We start from the raw sequence: 19,585 nt of genomic DNA, 5'->3' as shown, positions 1-19,585 counted from the left end.
GGTAATGAACATTTCCATGTTCTACGGTAAATTTTCAGTAGCTGTTGAGTACAATCTAATCATGTTTTAGTGAAAATTAGTCACAGGAAGTCTAGGTAGATTTTTCACCCAGTGACAATTTCATACACAAGCTGCTTTTTATTGCAGAATTATTTAGCAAGCAACAGAATAAGATAGAAAGTGCATAGAAAATATCTTACAAAAAACAAATATCACTTTTTATAAGCCTTGTCTCAAACTCAACTTCATTAAAGATAAACATTGATTTAAGAAAAGAAAATTGAAAGTATTTTTGAACATTTCTTTTTACCTATGTTATCTGCATAGAGCTTTATTTTGGTTTTTGGTACTGGGGATCGAATTCGGGACCTTGCACTTGCGCCACAGGTGCTGGAGCCGCTGAGCTAAATCCCTGGCCACTAGAGATTTATTTTGAAGAGACTATTTGTGGACTACCATTTTTGCACAAATGTTTTCTTCTAATCAGTTTTCTTTGGTTTTTCCCAATGATAGATATGCAGTTAATTTCACTTAATAAAAGGCAAAATTTATTGAGTTCTAGGCAGAATATTGTGCTAATGTGGGCAAATTGGATTCTTTCTTGTAGTTACAGTTAATCCCTTGTGGAACATAAAATCGGTAAGAAAAAAAACTAGCATGAAAAAGTTAGCTTTAAAATATTCCATGGAGACAAGATCATTAAAAACACAACAAAAGGGCCAGGGATTTAGCTCAGTGGTTTTGCTGCCTGCTGCGCAAGTGCAAGGACCCGAGTTCGATCCCCGCTTCCAAAAAAAAAACCAAAAAACCCACAAAAAAAAAAAACAAAAAACAAAAGACTTATAAATCAAGGAAACAAATAAAGAAAGCTTCATAATAGACGATGCATTTGAATTGATATTGAAGAATTAGGAACATCAATTTGATGGACAGAAAATAGAAAAGCCATATATAGTTGCTGTTCACTCAGAGTTAAGAATCTGCACACAGTGGTGTCAATGCATTAGTTGTTAATTCTTTCTGGAAGACACAAGAAGTAGCAAACACAGTTACGAAACAAATTATTTTGGTTGGAAATGGTAACAATTTTCAGTGCAATAGAAACCAACTAGTTCCATTTACCTAGAGTAGCAAACAAATGACAGATATTGGGACAAAATTTTCATGTGTAAATGCATCAAGTACCAAATTTCATGAATTGCAAAGCAGCCTAGTATCAAAATATAACTGTAATAAAAAATCATCAAAATAATTGACCCTGCCAGGGCTCTATAGCTGATGCTGAGTCATAAAGTAGCAAAACACATAATTTTTCATTCACTGAATAAGTAATTCACAGAACTTGATGTGTGCAAATGTATTTTCAAGAAGCACGGAGGAAGAGACTTGCAAACAAACATAGTAATGTAATCATTTCTTTTTTTTTTTTCATACAGGGTCTCACTATGTAGTCCAGCAACCTGGCCTTGAACACACTATGCAGCCCTAGCTGGCCCAGAATTCTTAGCGATCTTCCTGCCTCAGCCTCCCAAATGCTGGGATTACAGGTATTCACCACCACAGCCAGCTACCATATCTACCAGATGTTACGTGCAAAGTTGTTTTTAACCATAGATGAAGGAGAACATAAAGTTAAACACTTTCTAGAAGACTTCACAATGGAGGAAATATTTAAATTAACATTTAGGATTATTCAGTATTTCAGAAAGTATAATGTTACTTTTTAATTTCTATGAATGTTCTTTTTATGTATGAGGAATTATGTAATGAAATTAATGGATACATTGAAAATCATATAAAATTAATTGTCTGTATTTATTTTTATAAATTATGGAAATATGTTGCTTATTCATAAAGAGTTCCACTTAGACTGCACTTTATGAAGGGGTGCACATAGCTAGAAGTTTATATAACATGTTATTATTATCTGACTATGTATGTCATAATAACCTTTTTCCATGACTGGTAAAAATAAGATGACATGTTCAACATGATACTTTTTTTTCCATTTTTAAGGATTACACTTGAGCTCTTTTTCTAAGTTTCATTTTATAATTTTTTTGAGCCCTTGAGTAATCCTCATTCAAAGACAACACTGAAATATAATTTGCTATTGATATTTAAGTTATTTTCCTGATCTTTGATCATTTTAAATGAATTTAACTTTATATATTTTATACATTAAAATGATAAACATATTGTGTAAAATATTACTTCACTTCTCCTAAAAAATGGGTCCAAGCTCATTCTTCACACTTGGTATTTAATTAGCATTTCATGGTTATCATTTAACTGCTGTAAGGACACCATTTCAAGACTACGTTACATTCAAATGTCAGTTCTACTTTATTTTATATATTGCTCTGGGTTTTCTGCTGCTAATGTCATTTGAATAAGCTTATAATGCTGTTTGGAAGATATATAACCCTTATTTTTTTAAAGTTATAATTTACAATTTTATTAGTCTTCATTACCTGCCACTGTAATTTTTTATATGTGGGTGCTTATTCTAACCCATATGGCTGGTAAGGCAATTACCTTTTCCTATCCAAGGCTTGAGTTCCTCACAATTTCAGGTTTTAAGTTCAAAATAGATGCTTTAAAATATGTTTAAGGAATATTTTGTTTCTTCTGAAATTTTCTACATCTATAAATGTGGTAGTCATCTCTCAAGTGCATTGCAATTTTATCTCTGCACTACTAGTCTCTGAAAGGCATTTTTTGCCTTCATACTTCAATAATACTCTTAGCACCAGAATGCTTACTTTTTATTCATTTTCTTTAGCCTTTTGCCTTGTGTTTTTTTTTCCTTACAAATCTTTACTTAAATAATAGACGTTTTGATCCCAGAGAATTTGCTGGTGCATTTTAGAAATATAAGAGGGAATAGGAACAAGGAACATAAGCTCCGGAAATCTGACTTACATTTATAATGTTATGCTTTTCTGATGACTTCAGAGACTTCCTTAATAATTTTCTTTTTTTTTTGGTACCGGAGATCCAACTCAGGACCTTGCGCTTGCAAGGCAGGCATGGCTCCACTGAGCTAAATACCCAGCTTTCCTTAATAAATTAATTGCTGACAGCATTTCCATGTATAATGTTAAATGCATGGATCATCTCATATTACTAACCCATGTCCTTACAAAATGTACTAAAATTCAAAATTCCATTGATTAGATGCCAATGAAAAGAACAATGGAATTAGATATGGTGTGATAGTAAATATATTTTTTGTGAAAAGGAATTTCTTTATTTAAAACTGCATTATTTCTTTTTTCTGTGAAACTACAAGTTTACAAGTAAGGAGAGCAGTGCCCCAGCCTGTGCCTCCCACCTCCCACCCATCATACTCACAACCTTTCTGCCAATCCTCCCTAGGTCTCTGAGGGGAAGAAAGCCCTGTACGGACCATCTTGAGGGTGTCTGAGGGAATCAGACAGGATTCATGGCATAGGATGATACAGTTTTTACTTTTCCCCTGTATCTGGCTTTTTGCAATCTCTTTCCTCTACCCACCTCCTTTATTTTGGAGAAAAAATTTTAAAATGTCACATTTCTGGGAAAACTGAGGGCAATACATATATAATAAGAACCCAACCCATATTTAACATATTTGGCAAGAATTCCTTCCCCATTCTTTCTCCTCTAATCTGCAAAGATATATTTATAGGTAGATAGATAGATAGATAGATAGCCATGGATTAAACAATTGTAAAAACATAAATGAATTTAATGAACCACGATTACTTGTGCTCTGTCATTTTCATTCCCATCAACAATTAGACTGTTGTTGAGAAGTTGGTAGTAGTATTAATTTCATTATTTTGGGCTATGCTTTCCAGAGGTTTTATCTGAAATCTTTCTGATAGTCATTACCAACCCATTCTGGCTCCTTTCTTTTTTCTCCAGTGTGTATATTTATGTGAGCATCCAAAGTGCCATTTCTTGTCAGAGAAAGTGCTGCCCAAACAGAGTGGCCCAGTTGGGAGCAAGTCAGAGAAATGTGACAGTTACTGCATTTGATAGACAGGGGCTGCAATCCTCAAATGTAATGGAAACAGTAAGCAGGTTAAATAAGGAAAGTTCTAATAAATGGGGATTATGAAGAGAAAAATGATTCTCTAGGCTACTTTTTAGAAATAGGAGTACATTACATTCTCAAATGTTTGTGAGATGATTGAATTTGCATAGTGTATTAAGATATTTCCTCTCATCAGAAACATTCCTTTACAGTTAATTCCAAAGTACCATTGTGTTGTGCCAACAAAATGACTATTTTTGTGATATTTTGGCCAATCTATGATATATAATGAGGTATATCACATCATATATTATATTCATTCAATTACTACTTAAACTTCTATGGAGTTTAAGCCATCAGTAATTCAACTCTTGAAATGGTACTGTCCTTACATTCAAAGAGTTTCTTTTAATGGAGAAGACAAATATATAAGCAAGTTATCACATTCTCACATATTAAAATGATCTTTTTTTCATAGCCCATTATGCTCTCTGTCCATTTTCCAGATATTGTTCCTGGACTAACCTCAATAGTGTAGTGATAGATAGATGATGTATATTGTTGTCCAAAGACCTCACACAAAAGAAACCATCACTGACATGGCTAGAAAATGATCAATATGATGAGTTCTCTAATGAGCCTATATGGCAATTGGCTTTGGTTAAAATTTTGCCTTAGCTTTTCGGGTAGGAAATAAAAATAATATGAAAGCATTTACACATGAAAATTCAAGTTAGGTTAAGCACAGTATAATCAGAGTCCTTTTTAAAGCCTCACCACAGTAACATTAACCTTTAGAGTAAAACAGAGTAATACTTTTTGCTTTCATTTATTAGTGTATCTATTCATTCTCTGTATCAAGCCTTTTTTTGAATAAATTGTCTGAAGTGTTAATCACAATCCTTAGAACTCCCTTATCTCATAAGCATGGAATCAGATTAATCATAAAACTCAGATCTCTCTCATTGTTTATACAAATACGATGAACATTCATGAATTATGTATGCTTAGTTAATTTTTCTAATTCAAGTAATAAGTACAAGTGACCCAACCAGACAGTAAGTCTATTTCTACAAATATGGTATTGTCAATGTCATTAATCTGCTCTCTATTACTGATGTAATTTTATGTTTCTAAGGCCTATGTCCATTGTTCACATGCTTTCTTTTACTATTTTGAGCATCTAAATATTTCTCAAGAATTGTATTTATAATTTTAGTTATTTTTACTTCTAAAAGCCTGAATGCTTCATATACCTTGAAATTATAATTTTGTAGCAAATATTATTTTGTTGTAATTCACAAATAGTTCATTTATTTTGAAAACCTTATAATATCCCAGTGCACTAAGACACTTCAACTTACAGTGGTACTTCAGTTCATGAATTTGATTGTTCCACAACTTTGGAAAAGATGGGCATATTTGTATTTGTCTGGGAAAGATGGCCGCAGTCATGTTTGTTACATGATGCAGAGTTTGAAAGCAAAAACAAAATTTTGCCAAATGCTTCTTTTGCAAACCAAATTGTTTGCAAACAAAAGCATTTGTGAACTGAGGTACCGCTATATTTAGATTTTCCTCATCATAAACATTTGGATTGTTTCCTTTGTTTTTCTATTGTGAATAATATTCCTTGAACATTCTTCAATGCATCTTCTTTTGTGCATGAACAAGAATTTCCCTTGAATATAAATTTAGGAGTAGAGATTTTCCTTTGTAAAATATGTGATGTTGGGCTTTAAGTGATAATGCTAAAACTACTGACATTTGCATTTATTGATATTCTTATTATAGATTTGTGCAGTCACAATACCTCTAACATTTTGGATTATTGCATAGTTTTTGTCAATATAATGAATGTAAAAAGGTAACTCATAGTATTATTGATTTAATTTTTGTCTGATTTTTAATAAGCTTATATTTCAGCTTCATGTATACTTGTTATAATTTTTCAATTGGGTCATTTTTAAATTTCTTAATCATTTGTCATTATTTTAAAAATCTTTTCAGTAATATTCTTCATAGTTGTGGGGATTGTGAATATCTTTTCCCACTTGTAATTTTCTTTATGATTTTTTTAGGTTTCTTTTGATGAAAAAGTTCTTAATATTAATATAGTAAATGTATTAAGTGTTTTGGAGAATACTAAATAAAACTGGTAAACTATTGCCTACTCTACAGCAGAGCTCAAGATATGAGAATCTAAATTTTCAACTAAAATATTTTTAAAAGTTTAATTTTAATGGTAGAATTGTTAACCTGAATTTAAATAGATTGTTTAGTGTGTTCCTTTAGTGTTATTTTAGCATATGAAGTACCATTTTTACAGCTCTGATTATTCATAGTCCTTCATTATCTGAGTGATTTATTGGACTCTCTCTTTTTCTTGCATTCCATAATAATTGGTTCTGTTTTTGGACTTTCTCTTCAACTCCATTGATCAAGGTGTTTACCATGTGCTAATACAATACAAACTAAATTTCACTGCCACTTTTTAATTCTTCTTTTACCGAATTATCCTGGTTTATTGTGATTCTTTAACCTTCAACTTAAAAGCTAAGAATTATAACATTCTATGGAAATCACTGTTCAAATTTTAATTGAAATATCTTATTATTTAGATTTGTTCTACAGTAAATGTTTTATTTGTGCTATCTATTGCTGTCTGTTGGTGTACTATATCATTTTATTTAAAGGTTCTATTATATATGTTATTTGGATTTAGAATTTTCTGTAGAAGAGCTTGTCTTTTGATTGATCTATTCCTACATAGCTAACATTTTTCTATATAGTATTAGTAATGTTTTATTTTTAATTCACTCTTCTTGTTCATTAGTACTGCATAAGATACACTTTTTTAACATCAATTTTACAAGCATTTATCTTGCTAAATGTCCATAAAAATAAGATTTTAGATTCCTTGGTCATTTAGATTCTTTGAGGGAGTAGCTTTCCCTGTTTCCCAACATTGACAATGTGGTCTCTCCTCTCTCCTTTTGCCCAGCATTGACAATATGGAAATGCATTTAAAATTTGCTGTATTTTTCTTCAGAGAAAATACCCCTTCTACAACATTTTTGTTAATGAATGACCTACATCCATGCCTCAAAATCCAGGACCTTAGAGTTGAAAATACATCACCGCACATTTGATTTTTTTTTTGGACAAATATATTGAAAATGAAAATACAGCTGGTTGGTGTGGTATGTGCTTGTCATCCCAGCTATTCTGGAAGCTGATGAAGGAAGATCACTTGAATCCAGGAATTGGAGTTTAGCCTGGACAGCACAGAGAGATCTGATCTCAAAACATTATAATAGAAATATAAAATTATATTGTTAATATGTGGCCATACTATGTGTAAATTCAGAATTAGATAGAATGGAAATTTTATTTTTTTAGTATCCCGCAGCAATACTAACTCACTACATGCTCCTATTTAAAGGCATTAAATGCTTTTCCATTTTTCTTGAGACAAAGCACTACTTGTCTATCATCAGTTCACCCATTTCTACTTGATTGTTAGAATAATTTCTTATTGGGGGACAAAAGGAATGATGGGATTATTGACATGTTTCATAAAGGTGCACATTTTCTTTCAAATAAGTTGAATGGAAAAAATAAAATGTTTTTAACTACATTCAATCTGATTTTCTCCAAACCTTTACTTTAGTTATGCAGAAAATAATAAAAATCTAATTGGAGTAAAACCTTATTGAACATTTATAAGAACCATTTGTGGTTTTGCTTCTTTTTTATGGATAAAAATGCTCATTCCTTTGGGAATCCCATTTTTTCTTCAGATCATTTTTATATGACACTAACAAGGCAAAGACAAGTTGGCATCCTCTTCATCCTCTTTATGATTTGAAAACAATGTTTGTCATCATGGTTTCTGCTCTCCTTGGCACATGAGACTGATGTCTGATCTGGTTTAAGTCATGAACTCATAAGTGCTGCCCCACCGTCTCTTTCAGCTAAATTCAACATGCCCAGTGCCCCAATCCCTTCACTGCTGCCCTTCTAACTCCAGTCTGTGAGTCCTTTCTATGACACCAGACACACAGCCAGCTTATCTTCAGTTTAGCAATTCTTTCCTTGCATTTCAGAATTGATTGCCTGACTATTCCTGAAAAGATTTTCCATTCCACGGGTAATTAGGAAGAACAGACCAGCTTAATTGTCTCCTGCTCATTTATACTTTCAATGTTTCCTCCAAATATTTTATGAAGAAGCCATCAAGTAATTTCCTGCCAGATACCCTAATAGTGTTTGGCAGGAAAAAAAGCAAAACTGCTTTCAGCCAAAATGATACTCAGTTATCTACAAAGTACTTTTTTTAAAACTAATGTTTTGAGAAGACAAATTATGTTGAGAAATTATTTTAAAATCTACACACTTCCTCTCCTCCCATTTTCCCTGCAATTCTTGGGTCAAATTGGGAAAGATTGTTGGGTTTCTTTTTCATTTTGTTTACTCCCTACACAACACTGTTTGAGCTGACTTTTCTCCTTTAAGTGGAAGGTATCAGGTGGTTTGTCCCAGAGATGGGAAAACTGTCTAATACACTTTCTCTTTGCCTAACTCTCCCAACTGTTCATATATGCTGTGCAAATTTTCTCCCAGTCATTAATAATTCTAAACTTGAGCAACCTATGATTCTGGTTCTGGGGGCTACTTTCCTAAAAATGAGTCATATTTTATTTGCTTTTTACATGTCTTGTACGTCTTTATAGCATATTAGAAATTGTGTGTAGAGAAGGATTAGAGAGGCGAGGTAAACAATACTTATGCTTCCAAAGCAGCTTTCCCATTCTTCTTTTAGGTCATTATTGTGCCAATTCGAATCAAACTATTCTATAATTTAGCTGGATATTGCTTCTTGTGTTGCTTTAATTGTATTCTATTTACATGGAATCAAATTATTTTTGAGAATCATAAACTTTCTTTTTATTAAGGTTTGATCTCTGAAGGCTGAAAGTGTTATCTCAGATTTCCTAACCTATCTTCCTATATTGTAGCAAATATAACTTGCAGTATTGTAGCTCTAAATAGTATAAGAGAGTCGGGCCAAGAAGAATCAAGCACACATCCTGGAAGTTGGAGGCAGGTTTATTTCACTAGCAGACTGATGGGAAACTTCTCCACAAAATTATCAGCTCCATCTTGGGAGTGAACAGGATTTATATAGATTTGGGAAAGGAGGGGTAAGGATACAGTGGCATGACACTCAACATTAGTTCATTGTTTGAGGTAGACACGTTCAACTTATGAAATTGGATAGAAAGGTACACTAGGATTCACTTTATTTACATATCGTGAGTCACAGAAACCCTACTGAGAACAAAGGACACTGGAGGAAAACATGTCCAGGTCTCACTCAGACTTGCAGGACATGTTTTAGGTGTGGGAGGGGTCAGAAGTAGGAGGAGCCTTTTGTTGCTATCTGGTTAGCCGCAGCACAGGCTCCTTCTGGTCAGAAATCATATCCTGCTCATTCCCTCCTCTTTTTGATTATAGCTGAATCTTCAACTTCTTTGCTGGTTTATGTTTTTACATGTGTAAGGGTACACATCAGACCTTGAAGTCACCATCTATTAGTATGATTTTTGGATCTTAATGGTGTTAAGGCATTGAGAAATAAAGTATATGAACCAGTTTATAAAGCACAGATTGATTGTTAATAACATGAAGATACCAAAGAGAGATCCTAATAAAGCCCCTAACCATGTCTTCCAGTCACCTAAGACACCCCACCAGTTCTCAGGGATTTTCTGAGTCAATCTAGACAAGATAGGATAGCAAATGTCACCATAAAACCCCAGCATATAGCTAAGAGGAAACATCTTTGGAAAGTATTCCAGTCCTCTGGAGTAACAGTTATTAGGCCTATGTCAAGAATAAAGGTAGTCATGATGAGGTAAGCAAGAATAAAGATGCCAGGGAGACCAAGTCTGGAAAGCGTGGCAGTGGTTCATGGGTTGAGGTCCTCAGACAGGCTTCAGCCATCTGTTGGCCTGCCAGTGTCTGGAGTGACAGGAACAGGGCTTTGAGTATGTTGTCTCCTCAGTGTTATTGTTAATGGAGTTGTTTCATCAGTGTGGGCCTCCCAAGAGTCATCGTGATGGGCCTTTTTGATTCAAGAGTGACGAATCCATGACTGGATCTCTGAAACTTTAACAGCCCCATACAATAATCTTGGTGGAACCGGTGAATGTGCCTCAACTCTTCTCCCTGTTGCCTCCTCGCTGTGTTGGCTCTTGGAGGGCTGGCATCTTGAGGACTGGGGCCTTGAGGGCTGGTGCCTTGAAGGGGACCCTAAATGTCTAACTGTCTATCTATAATATCCCCTCTCTGACAAAGTATCCCGAACTGCCATGAGAGGGCAAGGGGTGAAGAACATTCTGGCTATTTCTGGCTGAAGAGGTTGTAGTTCTGTTCAGCAGTCAGAGATACTCTATAGAGGGTCTATCTAAAGGCCCTCAACAGGCACTAGCCATTGTCATCTTGGGTAGCTTTAAGTCTGGAGGATAAAAAGACAAATAAACAGTTAAGAATACATGGGCTAAATAATAAGGTCACTAGAGTTGTTATGAATATAGCCAACTAGTGTTTTTACCAAGAAGAATTAGTAATAGCCTTCCATAAAGAGGATAAGAAGAAGGCCCAGGTGACTTCAGAATTGTAGTTTAGCAGTTATGAACTTTTTATAAGGTCCATCTGGTGGATTCTGGTAAAAGAAGTCCAGCACATTTGTCTTTGGTTCCATTTGTATGACCATTTGGAGTTTGGCAGCCTCTAGGCAAGAATAAACAAAATTCTAAAGAAATTAGACCATGTATAATGTAAGTGTGAACACTAGAATGGAAAGGCAGGTTGGGGAAAGAGTCACAATTAAAAACTGAAATGGTGATTAAAACCTGTTTGTTCTTATATACTTTTATTGACAGAGGTTATCTATAAATCTGATATTTTTGTCATAAGTCTCTCCAGTCTTAGCTGTAAGATAGAGAAAATTTGAAAGACAAATTTAGCTAAGAAATTTAAAACTCTAATTGAGCTTTTATAGATGTTTCCATAGTTTTTCCTAATGATCCATAACCATGGTCAGCTACCAGTGTAGCTGGAAACTGCCAGAAGTGGTCACTGATTGAGCCCTTTTTATATCTTTTTATATCTAGCTTTATTACTATGATATTATTTTATAACATTTTTGTTACTCTTTTTTACTGAGTGTTTAAGACCAAGTTAAAATAAGACCTGTGTCAATCAGTATGAACCTCTTGCTATCTATCAAGATCAATTAAGTCTCCTTAGGCATTATTTTGGAACCATGTACAGAGCCTCTCAGCTACTATCAGGATCAGCCTGCAGGATGGGTCATGACCTTGCTTGACCATGGTGCTTTCAGTGAAAGCATGGGAGCCTTTTCTCTTTGTGACCCTCTTTTTGCACATGGTACATTTTGATAGGTCTCCCACTATGCCAGCAGCTATTATGTATAGTAGCTACCCTCTTCCTAGGGTGCCTTGCCCCCTCCCTTGCATGATGTCATGCCAAGATGGTTGCTTCCCCCAAAGAACAAACCCTTCTTCCCAGCATGCCCCTGGTCCCACCTAGACAGTAACCTAATACTCGCTCACCTCCTACTACCTAGTGACATCACCAGCTCCTCCACTCCCTAATCACTACCTCACTCAACCCCACCTCAGCCCCTATAGCCCCACCCCAGTCTCTATAAAAGACACTCTCTGCCCCAGCCATATTGCTTTTGTCTCTCCTTTGTTCAGAGACAGCCCGGCAGATCTATTCCCCTAATAAAGGCTTGTTGTGGCCTGGTCTGGTCTTGGTTTTTGGCCGTTTTACCTGACATATTTGTCCTCTGGTGCCCAGCAATCTCCTGTTCAGTAGGTTGAGTTACTTACCAAAGATGAAGGATCCTGTAGAAAAGGTTCCTTTGTGTCCTGGATCTTTGTTAACCTTGAGGGGCTAGGGCCAAAATATTAGCTGTCCTTATAGCCCAGTTACCATTTTAGTTTTGGTCTCCAAACCTTAGTTGAACACCCAGAAGAAAAGGTCACTATTATAATTTTGCTGAACGTTAAGCACTTTTGAAATATAAAGTATAGTTAGAGGATTGTTATTTTTTTATCAACCATGGTTGTTTTAGTAGTTGAATTCCTGTAGAATGTCAACAGAGAACAGCTATTTATTATATAGAAAAACAACATCAAGAGCCACTCATATTTTAGCATGACAATCATGATGACATTATCTTTGTAACACACTCAAATGTCCATCTTAGTATGGAATAGTCTTTTAGTCAAGCAACTCTATTTGACTACAAGACATTAAATATCACATAGAAAACTCTTATTTGTTATCCTTTAGTAGAATGTCATCTAAAGAGAACACACATATCAGCCTATAAATATACCTTAGTTTATAATGTCTAGCCCTTCATTTTAATGTGTGACATTGTTTGGACTGTTTGACTTCTGAGCATCCCTAAGTATAGTAACACATAACATCCCCATCACATAAGTTCTTAAGAAAAAGTATTATTTGATTGGTTATCTCATGTTGATTTGATACGTACATCTTACCACAAGTAGATGGACCACAAGAGAAAGGCAGATAACTGAGTCAAAATGGTCAAAAACATAAACAATATCTTAGGAGACATGCTCAGCCAGAAGGCATGAATATTTAGTATACCATGAAATAACAATGAGTATCAGTTACATGAAACCCTTTGTCCCTTAATTTTGTTTTGTACCAGAACATTTTAAATAAAATCTTTATTGTTTTCCCACAGAAAACTTAGCTCTTTGACAATGAGACCAATGTATACATATCACAATAATAATATTTAGCAGTGCATTTCCCACAAAGGTATGGAGATTGTGTGGGGCTGTAAGATTTTATCCTAACCCCAGGATGTTTAATTCTAATGACCTCACTCATGCTCTGTGCCTGCTAGCTTTAGATTGTTAAAATTAGTTAAAATGCCTAAAGTGTGTCACCTAATTCACTGTCCAGAACTGATGTCCTGAACATTGCTATCTATTAGAACGATCTACAAACATTGCAAACATCTGCCGACCACTAGTACGCGACGGCCATGACTATTAGTCAAGATGTCTGGTGATTATCAACATACATCAAGTGACCACTAAACTTTGTCCCCTTTCGTAAATCTGCTTGTTAACTTCCCCCTCAACCCCCTATAAAATAAACTCGGACTCTGAGCCAGTTGCCTCTCTTAGCTATTTTGCTTTGAGAGTGCCATCTGGCCAGACTAATAAAGGTCTGTTTCATTTTTTCAACTTGTCCGGTGTGTTCCTTCCCGAGTGTTCGTCGCTGCAGTCAGCTCCTCGGAGCGTTTGGTAAGGCCCTCAGTCTTACAATTGTTAAGGTCCCCTTTATGAAGAAAGGCTGGAATAAATTTTTTTCCAGCCAGCCTCTCCTTTATTTACCAAGGGGAGTCCTGTCCAGTAATTTTCTTAAGCCCAAGAGTCTATATAATTATCTTATCAGAATTTTAGATGACCTATGAGAGCCAGATCATAACAAATAACACAGTATTTTTGACCAATGAAAGTTTCTTCAGTTATTATATATAGACAACGATATGTACTATATTTGTAAAACCAGTTGACATTATTTGGATCATCTGGCAACCTGAGGGAAGCATGTCTTTAATTACATTTTTCTATCATCACTCTTTTTTTTAATCATCATTCTTGAGGAACATAAAAGGAGTTCATCTCAAATTCTGCCGGAGGACTGAAAAATAAATTTAGGCTAACATTTACATTTAGTCTTCAAGAGTTTCAGGATTAAACCTAAACCATTTTTACATGGCCCAGAAATAAGTGAAGGTCAGCTTTACTCTGGAAGGGTTCATATGATGGGAAACTTACCATTCTAGGAACTTTGACTTGAAATCCAGCAGCCACAGATGAGGGAAGCTCCTTGAATCAAATACTGTTGAGAACTGTGTTATTTCTCAGGGGCATGACAGTGAAGAAGGGACAGAAGGGTGACTTTAAGTATGGCACAAGTACTGAATCTTTTTTTTTTTGGTACGGAGGATTGAACTCAGGACCTTGCACTTGGAAGATAGGTGCAGTGCCATTGAGCTAAATCCCTGGCCCCAGAGCCTTTTTTTTATAGTGGACCTTTTTTTTTATAGTGGACCTTTTTGTCTAGAGACAAATCCATGATTAATTCCAATCGCATTGTCAATCAGAAAATTAAACAAATAATCAAAGAAACTGAATGGCTGTTTTTTCTTCTTGAAAGAGTGAGAATGAAAGTGTTTTAACTATATTATTTAGGGCTTTTCTTTTTAAATAAATGATTTTGAATCTATGATAACTAATGTATGACTTAAATACCCTACAGGCTTTTGAGCAGGTCCCCAATCTTGTAGAAACACTCCTAAAGCCATGTCTCATTTATTAACGTACAAACTGAGATGGTATCTGATAGGCAGGCACTTAGAAGTGTTTGTTTGAGCTTCTGGAATGTGGTCTGGGAATAAGGTTCCCAGATTAAAATATAGGTATCTGTCTTTTGGGGTTTTCTATAAATTGATAAAGGGATCATGCAATCTCATTATATCCTTTTGATACAGAAAAGTTTTAGATAACTTAATAGATTGAATATTAAGGTAATTGTAGAAGCAAAATAAGTAATGTGTTCTTTTAAGATTTGCTTTTCCTATAACTCCTTGTTTATGGTGATGATTATCTGACTATAATGGGTAACTTCATTAAACTAACAAAGTTGCCATGCCAGGGTGAATTTACAATGTATATGTCCCTATCTTGTGTCTGTGACTTGTAAATAGGAACCCGAATTGTATTTACACATCAAAGACCACTAGGGATGAGATAATGGCTAAAAAAGGATATAAAAAGGGAAACTCTGAACTAGCTGATACTAGCCAGACTGGTTTCTGGCCTTCCCGCCTGCTCGCGAGAAGTTTTATTATTTTATCTGAATTCTGTGACTCCGTGTATTTCTTTCTGAGATTTCTGCAACATTGTTATTTAAAAGTGACAAAAGACTGTAATTTCAAAGAATCTCTTTAGCTATTTTAAAGTCTTGGGCTGTGGAGAGGAAAGAATTGGTTTAATTCTTTCTTTCCTTAGTCTTTGGGTTCCCTTATATATAATAAGGCCTAAATATCTTCCCTCAAGGTTGCAAAGTTGTCCCTTAGATCTAGAAACATTATAACCCCTGTCTGTTGGAAAATTCAGCAAAGCACAGATGTCTTGGCTAGAAAGCTCTTTTGAGGGGATACATAACAGCATACCATTTACATATTGCAAGACTGACTTGGAAAAAAACACAGTATTTCCTTCTATCAAATCAGGATGTAGGAATGTCCTCAACTTTGTCCTGATAAATAGTTGACAATTTAAAGCAATTGAAGGGCTTAGTTCTCATCTTTCTTAGCTCTTTAAGAATACATGCCTTAAAATGTCTTTTATTTTAATCTCTTATTTGATTGGCAGGATAGTGGGGGGTCTTATAGAGGAACTTGTTGTTTTCCTGTAGAAACTAGTTGTTCCCCTGGCTGCCTGTCTTTAACTTTTAAAATCAAAACAATGTATTTCTAAATGTACCTTGGAATACTGCTTGTCTCTCATTAGAAATTAATGTTTGATTTAAGAGCAACATTACATCTTTTTAATCTAGTCCATAGATCTGAGTAAATTCTCTAAAGACCTCAATGTACAGATAAGGATCATCTGAAAACTTTTTTAGATCTCATTTGACCTCTTTTAGGTCACTGAGAAAAAGATACGTGCACACAGGTAGTCCCATATTTGCTATTTATTTTCTCCAAGAGATATGTCTTTGGGGGACTTAACAACTTAGGTAAGGATGGATATAGCCTCATAGAGATTTTAATTATGGCTGGCCTAGAAATTCCACCCTCAGTACCCAGTGGTTAGACCTTAAAATTCTCTGGAAACTTTGTTCTCAGGTTCTAAAGGATAAGGTATAGCCTCAGGCTTAGAGGTACTGAATGCCTTAAGGGTTTTTCTATGGCCCACATTTACATTTGAACAAAAGCAAGGATTACTTTTTAATGTAAAGAAAGTCTGAACAAAAGGCAATTTTGACCATTTTTTACAGTATATTTTTAGTTCTGAAATAGCATCATAACATTTTTCTCTACATTTTATTTTGGCTCTAGGGGTAGGCACGCCGTGTCCAGATGTCGAAAAATACTAAATTGTTCCTTAATACATTCCAAAGGAGTTTAAGGTTCAGATATGGAGTTCTCAATCCTTTATTAGCATCATGATCTTATCTTCCTCAGGGAACTCATATCCTTACTCCAGTAGATACTCTCAAAGCACTAGTTACAATTGACTTAGCCATAACAATCATTTTTAGAGAAGGGTATATTGCTAGCAAACCAAGAGATTTAAACCATTGCTTTCTAGTTTCTTGAAAGAGAAGAAAATAGGTCAACAGTCAAATTAGGCCACTTTTCTGTAAAAGAGATCACCTCTAGAGATGGTAGGTCAGAGATTCTGCCCTGGGCCCTAGGTCAGAGAAATCTCAGAAATTTACTTAGGCAACCTTTATTAGCAGCAAGATCAGGCTACTCCTTTAAGATCCATTTTAAGTTCACTAAGTATTTGAAACTCATAGATCCTCTTAGCAGCCACAATCCATATATTATTAAAGGCACCTTTATCAGTTTCTTACACATACAAGAAGAAAAAGGCTGGCTAAATTATTTTATTCTAGTTAGCACATAAAAACACAAATGCAAGTCACCAACTGGTTGCCATTTTCCCTCCTGTAAGACAAAACAGCTTCTGTAAGCTGTCTCAGATTGACCCCTTGGAAAGAGAGGGTTAACTATAAGGTCATTAATTTTAAAATTAACTCCCAACAAGTTGGAGAAAAGTTTAAGTGGAATTTCTAACTCACTTGTTGAGAGAAAAAGTCCAAACAAAGTTTAAGTCATTTAAACATCAAAAAGAAAATCACCACATAGCACTTTAAAGTCCACAAACTTCCAGAGTCCACAGCCTATCAGCAGAGGTATTTTCTACACACACAAATAATGAAGACCAAGCTTAGGAGGGGGAGAGAAGGTTCAGGTAGTTTTTAATCTATGAAAGATTTGCTTTTTAATGTCTGACATGGGGTCCTATCTTACTAGTAGAGAAAGCAGTTGAAATTTGTATCTCAAATCTTAGTAGAGGCTTAAGAAAGGGTTCTGATTGCATCATTACAGATCACTCTGAGACAGAGGCTATCTGATGATCACTGACAGTTTCTCTTTCAACTCATTGAAGAGCTCAGATAGGGATGAGATGGGAAGATTTTTCTGCTGATTACTCAGATGGGCTGTTGGGAGCTAGTTTCTTCTGAGGGACATTTGGGTATCCACCAGAGAGTAGCCCTGGCCATGACCACTCAATTGTCACCCCAGTTTCCACTAGTTTCATGCAATCACAGATCTGTCTCTGAAAGGAACCCAATTACCTATCTGGTCAATGTCCCACCCATCATTAGCTTCAATGGGAGCACAGATTTACCAGAGAGCAACTGAAGAAACCTATCCTTTGCTTTAAGAGTAGCAGCTACCCTAAGGGCAATTACTAGCTGGCAGAGTAACCACTTTTTGGCATTCTATAAGGGACAAATAAAATCTGTCTTTATCTGAGAAAATGTCATAAGAGACCCATTTTACAACATTTTTAAGCAATTAAATCCAAATGCAACATATACAAAACAGGAATAAAATGTAATTTTATCAAAGGACAATGCATAAGAGATATAAGAAATCTGCCAACATTTAAAACATACAATTTAAAATTAAGACACTTTTGAAACAAAAGCTGAAACAAAGGCCAGAATTTATGAAACAAAAACAAGAATCTAAGAAACAAATGTTCAGAGCCTATGAAACAAAAGTTACAATCTATGAAGCAAAAAAACCAGTTAGAGCCTATGAAAGAAAACTTACCTGTTGGGACAGCCTATAGATTACTTTTCCCATTACATTCATTTACATATTTTTACCTGTCAAACCTTCAGAGGCAAAGCATTTCAATACTGCTTCCTTAGGGACTTTGTCCTCATGGGCTGGCAGGAAGAGCCTGGCAAAAATTAAACTAAGTTGAACTAACAAACAAAAAATATCAGCAGGCAAGACTCAAATTTAAACCAAAGACAAGTGAGAATCTTGTTCTCATTCCAAAACAAATGAGGATTTTATACTCCTAGTGGGGCAGCCAGGCCCACCTTCTGCTCAAACAGGGCAGGATTAAACAAATAAACAACTAGGGCACCTATGGGGGTCTTACCTTATCTGATGATGAGGTTGGATTAAACCAGACCTGCGTCCTCTTTCCTTCTGGGTCCAGGGGAGCCACAAGCAGTAGAATGAGCAGTCCACCCCCACTCCTCCAAGGAGACTCAGAAAAATCTGGAGGCATGCCTCTCGTCCATCTGGGGTGCAGGGTGGGGGTGGGGGATCTTCACTCCTTCCACAAGGGCTTCACCAGTGATTTTAAACTTAGCACTGTCGATTTTTCCCTGCCAAAGCACCAAGATATTGTAGCAAATATAAGTTGCAGTGTTGTAGCTCTAGGTAGTATAACAGAGTCAAGCCAAGAAGAATCAAGTACACATCCTGGAAGTTGGAGGCAGGTTTATTTCACTACCAGACTGATGGGGGACTTCTCCACAAAGTGATCAGCCCCATCTTGGGGGTGAACAGGGTTTATATAGATTTGGGAAAGGAGGGGTAAGGATACAGTGGCAAGATGCTCAACATGTTGGGTCTCACTCAGACTTGTAGGACATGTTTTAGGTGTGGGAAGGGTCAGAACTAGGAGGAGCCTTTTGTTGCTACCTGGTTGGCTGCACCACAGGCCCCTTCTGGTCAGAAATCATTTCCTGTTCATCTATTTTAACATGCCCTGTGTGCCTATACCTCAGCGGTGTCCCTTCCTAGTCTGACCTCTTCCAGTGGTACAAGGTGTTTGATTAACTCTAAAAGTACCTATGAAATTTCCCTACCCTAATAATCTGTGCATTTATCAAATGGCTGCACTTAATGTCACAAGAAACATCACACAGTAGAAATAAAAATGTATTAGTACTTACTCTAACACGGACTCCTAGAAGTGGAGGGGCCCACCAGCCCCTGTTGGTGGTGAGAGAGAAAAGGAAGAAAAGCAGGATAACAAAAGTAAAAGTGTTTATGCATTAGGTTAAGGAGGCATTAGGTTTTGATTGAGTTGACAGTCAATTGGTTGGGTCTAAATCCTAACTATTCTTACAGATGTTGCAGTAAAAAGACTTTCTTTTTTTCTGAATTTGTCATTACATTGTATAGGTGAGTCTTATCATGCTGGCAGGCCTGTGGCATTTGAAGTCTCAGTATAGGATGGAAGGAATTGAAAAGAGGCAAGAAAAGGCATTACTCAGACATTTCTGGTTCATAGTTGTCTCGTAAACATCACAAACCTGTTCCTTTCATTTCAAGTGGCTGATGCATTATATTTAGGT

General features: G+C 35.7%; 1 long non-coding RNA gene across 1 annotated transcript; it reads right to left on the bottom strand.

Moving 5' to 3' along the window:
- Positions 1-9,120: 9,120 nt before the first annotated feature.
- LOC106010605 (uncharacterized) lies at positions 9,121-18,527 on the bottom strand. Its single transcript, XR_001184358.3, has 3 exons — positions 18,376-18,527; positions 10,644-18,168; positions 9,121-10,547 (listed from the first exon to the last, which is right to left on the bottom strand). It is a non-coding gene; the product is annotated as an uncharacterized LOC106010605 (long non-coding RNA).
- Between the last annotated feature and the right edge of the window lie 1,058 nt (positions 18,528-19,585).

Source organism: Heterocephalus glaber, unplaced genomic scaffold (genome assembly GCF_053883595.1).
Source record: "Heterocephalus glaber isolate CG9 unplaced genomic scaffold, H.glaber_assembly_v1.0 deba00001606, whole genome shotgun sequence".
Classification (NCBI taxonomy): Eukaryota; Metazoa; Chordata; class Mammalia; order Rodentia; family Bathyergidae; genus Heterocephalus; species Heterocephalus glaber.
The sequence above is the reverse complement of the archived record's forward strand: the minus strand, read 5'-3'. Positions and strand labels throughout refer to the sequence as shown.